Genomic DNA, 6,000 nt, shown 5'->3' with positions numbered 1-6,000 from the left:
TGAATGCCATTTCATCATTGGAAATCCGGAGATTGTAAAGTAAAAACACTTTTGGGAAAACAAAATATTTTTTAGTAGAGGTCTAAATACTTTTGCATGCAGATGCACACATCTCTCCTGCAGTAAACTGTCTGGATGCATGGTATTAGCCAGCGTGGATCCACTTGAATATTCCCTGACTTATAAGTTCATAGGTCTGCTTTTGTTTGTATACAGGTGAAAACAAGTTCAAATAAGCCACCCTGTTCAAAAAATCCTCACTGCTGTGGAAATGAACACTAGCTTGTGTGATAAAATATATAAAGTAATTTTAGAGTCTTGAAATGATCACAGATGTCAGATTCTATCAAACCGTGGCCCAAAGCAGTAGCTGGCTCATGCATTATTTATTTGTTTATTCATATGCTTTGTGTCATGTTAATACATTCATAATGAATTTACAGTGCTTAGGCTATTTGGCTACTCTAGTATATTACTTCAACTTAGAGTATTTTGTAGAAACAAACAATATATGATTTTCTTTTAAAATGATTCTGGTTGTTGCACGAGTTAAAAAAAGAAGGGCAAACATCATCGTATATAAATTATACAAACATTGACATAGTGAAACAAATGTTTCCTCAAGGCTGTGCAATTGCTGTGTTTTCCCTCAGAGTAAATCTTGGAAGTGTTCCTCTTATGATGAGTGTCAAGGATTTTGCAACACAATTGCTGATAAATTTTAGATTGTTTTTTTGATAAAATCATTAACCAGTGGATTGCAGAAACTGGTTTGTAGGTCTTTCGGGGGAGCGATGAAAAAAAGCTACAGTAAGTTAAAATAATATAATGCGACTAACATTGTAATTGTGCATGGATAACCTGTCACCTTTTTAAAAGCTATACTTGTAGTAGCATTTTTACTATGATACTATGAAGTAAAATCTCAGTAAACTACTTTTTTTTTAGGTATACTCATAAGTTTTCATTAAGTGATGTTACATCATACCTTAACTATATTACTATGTCCTTATTTAGGTATTAATTTGTGCATATTTTGTTATATTTTATTCTAGCTTCAGACATTAATTTTTTAAACACTTGACAGTCATTATTACCTCTTTATTGGTTAGACATTTTCTTCCATAACAGTTTTTGATTCTAAAGTTTTAATTCCGTTACAGTTTTGATTCTAAAGATCATGTTAGGTTAAATGTGGAAGCGTCTGTTTTTTTAGGTTTCGTCTTCCACAGAAGATGTGTGATAGCACCCCCTTCCACAATCTAGTAGCACAAGAATAAGTGAAATATACTTAAATGTCATTTTAAGTACATTCCTTGGAAGTACATAAAGCCCATTTCTGAAAAGTACATAAAAAGAAGACTAATTTCAGTTCAAAAGAAGTATACTAATAGCATACTTAAACCATACTTTTTTGTAAGGAAAGTAATCCATTAAGTTTTTAAGGTAAACAATTAAGACTAAAAGCCCTAATGGAGCTGGACGAATTCACCAGAGCTCACATGACTGACAGGTATGTGCAGATTTTTTTAGATTTCATTATAAATTGCCTCTGCCCTGATTTGATTGTGCATGTTTTGATTTGCTTTCTTGTATTACTGTCAGTGGAAAATTTCACAAAAAGTACATTCAACCTACTTTCTTTCTCTTTAATGATACTGTATATATGTAAAAATTATAGATTTTGACAGTTCAATATGCAGTAAAACAAACTGATGCAACTGATGCAAACCAAAGTAAATTACCAAACTAAATTACAATGCTGGCATTGTTTATGTTACTACAAAGTGAATTATTAGACATGCTGTATGTTTCCTAATTAATAATGTTGGATATTATTAGGCCTCTGCAGTTCATATGTTTCCTAGCTGTCCCTGTTCTGCCTTATTGTTACATTTATTGTTGTTAACCCTGACCTTTTCATGGTTATAGTGATAAATTTCACTTTGTGTGCCTGTTTTTTAAATTGATTGACCGCATGATAGACTGTTCTGATTTTGTATTCAGTCTTGATGTCCAGTGTAAAATTTGGTTCTTGGAAGCAAGTTTAGTTGCACTTCATAGATAATGGTAGAAAGTCGTTCTTCTGCAGTAATTTGTTCTTTTATTTCCACCCGTCCACAAAACACTTGAAATAAATTTAAGGATCTCTGAAAAAGCGTAGGCTCTGTAAAATGCCAATCACTCTAATAAAAGCTACTGTGAATCACCTTACCAGCAAAGCCGGCTCTCAATAAGTAATGCACATTTCATAGAAATTTTAGCACTGTTATTGCTTTTATTTTACACAAAGGTTTTTGAAAGAAAAAATGAAAGCTAAACTGAAAATAGCTTTTGCAGCACTTAGCAAATTCCTTTCTTGTATAATAAAATTAATTTTGCCATGATAAATGATGGGTACAGTAGAAGAGACTCCAGGCAACTGTAACACACTCAATCACAAATAAATCAGAGTGATGAAACTAATTCAGCATATGTTTCTGCCTGAAAAAGGAGTGTTTTGTTTTGTTTTATGAGAATATTTTAGCAAAACACTAATGTATGAAAACATATTTGCTTAATAGTTTTTTTTTTTCAGAGTCGGCTTGTAAATTGCAACTTTGGTTTCTTGTATTACATTATAATCAAATCATTCTCTTTTTAAACCACTGTGCTGTTACATTTACCTTTGGAACATACAAATGTTTCTTATACCGCAAATTTGCAATAATCTGTGCTTTATGATGGATATTATTACAGTTGTCTTCCTAATCATTCATTTTTCCATACAACAGAGCAACCTTACAATATTTTGTACAGTTTGCAGGCATTGCAGTCGACGTATACTCATAGGTAACATTAACATGTACAGGAAGCGCTCATAATAATTATGTACGTCTCAACACCTGTATCTCAAAAGATCATTACATTCATTAAGCAAACACACATGCAGAGTGTACTAGAAAGACCTTTTTTATTGCAGACCCAGCGATTTCCACATTTTCAGCGCAGGTAGAGAAAAGGCCACAGCAGCACTGCCCTTCAAAGTGGAGTGGAACTAATGCTGAGGTGAGTCCATATGGCAGGCGAGATATGTGGGAAACCGTAGCTAATGTGCATTTTAAAAGGTGTCAGAATGGTCCAGAAAAACCAATATGCCATAATAACTCCTGGCCCCGCGCGGAGCATCACCCAATCGATTCAAGGTTTCCATGGCAGCCGGTCTGCGTAAATAAGGTAGCAAACCATACAATCAGATGATGTGCATCTGAGGCGGAGAGGCTTCTCTTATCCTATTCCCAAATGATCCGCCGTGCTCAGGATCTCTCACACCATCTGATTCCCAAGAAAAATCATTATGGATGTTAATACCTTCAGAGAGGCAGACAGAAGATAATAGGCAGGGAGTGGGAACCAATCGATTGTTTTTTACTCAAAAAGTTCAGCTGAGTTTCATATGAAAGTAATTCCACTTCGATCTGTCTCAAACTGCAAGCTGATTAAGCCCCAGAGCACTACAGTGAAACTATAGATTTATCAGAACCTCAATATTACACCGTTAATGTGACAGCATGGGGGTTGAATTTGCAACGAAAGGCATCTCTCCGGCAGAACTTTAGCCTGAAAGATAAATATATATCGCTTTAAGATAGAAATAATACCACAATTGCCTTAGGGACGTCTAAGCAGAAGAGCTAATAAAAGCTTTAAATAGTTGACCCCTTTAGGGATTATAAAAGCATGTACGTCACATCACCTAAACATTTGTGATTGAGCTATAAGGAGGACAGTAACTTTGCAAGGTTGTCAGCCATGGATAACCAAACGTTGCTGTGAAACTAAATGCATGGAAACATCACACAAACCCAAAATGTGTTACTGCGATTGCCTTAATACAAGTTTTAGCTGTTTAAAACCATGATTGACAACAAAAAGAGTGTTAAACAGTTTTGCCGCATTGAAAGCATTTCCAAGTAAAACGCCTGCAGTGCTTGAGGTTTATTCTTGGTTGCCAGCCAGGATTTTTTTCAAACATTACCCTTAGATAAAACTTTAAACGTGTGGAGGAAAAAAATATGTTCGAACGTGTGAATTATGTTTATTTTATTGAATTTTATTGAACCCAGCACCTCACATCTCTCCGGTGGCTTGGATTACCCCCAATCTGTGGATATTGAAGATATTTATTAGAATGGCAACCACATTACTAGCAATGAAACAAACACTATTGCATCCTAAAAATTAAATGTGCTAGCTATTAACTTTTATATAGCTTGTCTGTAAAATAATTCTCCACTTAACAGCTATTCTGTCCCTATAAGAGCAATCAAGGCATGACTGTAATTGTATTTGATCTGTTTTGTGGTGCAACATCCAAAAGCAACAAAGGAAGTTGCTGGCATGCATATGAGTTTTTGAATGGTTTAAGGGCCTAGTGATATGGATGTCAGAGAAAGATGTGATGAAGAGGATGGAAAAGAAAAGCATGAACAGATTGATGGGTAAACAAAGGGCCGTAAAAAGCTGTTCCCCAAGGAGCAGAGGAGCTCAAAACAGAGATGTGGGTGATGAATGGTTTGTAATAAGCCGGCGACTGTCTGACGGCCACTGATCTAAGGTCCCTTTGCGATTAGACGCTCTCACGCTCACGGGGAAGCTGCGATGACAAGGATGTGATCTGTGTGTTGATGTGTTTGGGGGCGGGTGTGTCATTGTGAAACAAACAGTCGCTGAGACAGAAGGGCCACGTTCCATCAAACCACCTCTGCACTACTGTTCGAAAGAACAAACATGTGCTACATAAACTTTAAAGAATGATAATAATATCTGGATCCTTTAAAGTAGCTGAAGTTGGCATAATATGAATATACACAAATGATTGTGAATTTAACCAACCAGATGCCAACTCCTGAAGTGCTTCCCATTTTGTTTGCCACAGAATAGCATCTGAGTCTAAAGGTGTAGTTAACCCCATAACTATTTTGTAATCATTTATCTCACAAAGAACAACCTATTATTTTTTCTGTGGAACTGAATTTTTCTTAGAAAGTACTGTACGTTCTTTTGCCTACCTGGTCTTATGGCATAAACATACCTTTGTGCACTTTTTGCGAGACACACAATACGTACCAACAAGTACATATCACTTCAGTTTCCAAAAGAAATTAACAATAGAGGCAGTAAAACTCTGACACCTTTTTAGTCCTTTTCACACAAATGTACAAATTTACATATCGATTAATAAAGGATAATTTTCACACAATTACTTGAACAATATTGTGCTATGGCTTCCAAACAATATTAAAATGCTGGGATATTTGAAAACTGATGCTTTTGAACAATAGCGTCACGCATATCTAGCTTCGTATCTGTGGGTTTTCACAGTTTTGTTCGGTAGCTCGCAGAGTGCAGAGACATACTTGAGAGGTGAGAAGCTCTGGGTCAAATCCCATGTAACTACGGTTTGACAAAACAGTTCAAATCTGTGTAAAAGGAAGCTGAAATGACATGGTTACATCAACAAATTTTTATCAGTTTTGCATTTGTTGAGACTATCGGGTAGGTTTAGGGCTGGATTTGGTGTAGGGAATTTTTCCAACATGATAGAGCATTAACTTTTAGCGACAATCCCAGATCCCAATCAGATATTTCAGTTCTGAAGTGATATTTCAGTGGACATTTCACTTTGAAACTACAGCAAAACGTGCACTACGGCACATAAAAACATTACACAAAAGTGCATAGGGGTACATATTTTTATGAGACCAGATTGTCTTGTTTGTCAGTTTGAACACGAGAACTATCCCTTTAAGAATTAGATGCAGCATTACATTTTTATGTATCACTGACCAAGCCCTGCAACAGAGCTGTGCCATTTTTACAGACAATCCTGAGTCAATTACAGCATGGATGCAAGTGGTTTAGATGAATCCAGAGGGGGGAGGATAAACCTGGAGTAAAACAAGACCTGTTGTCTCTGTCCGATAAGAACAAAGGATCCGTCTCATGGCAATCATTAGC

Source organism: Puntigrus tetrazona, chromosome 18 (assembly GCF_018831695.1).
Source record: "Puntigrus tetrazona isolate hp1 chromosome 18, ASM1883169v1, whole genome shotgun sequence".
In the NCBI taxonomy this organism is placed as follows: domain Eukaryota; kingdom Metazoa; phylum Chordata; class Actinopteri; order Cypriniformes; family Cyprinidae; genus Puntigrus; species Puntigrus tetrazona.
This window is presented reverse-complemented; position numbering follows the sequence as displayed.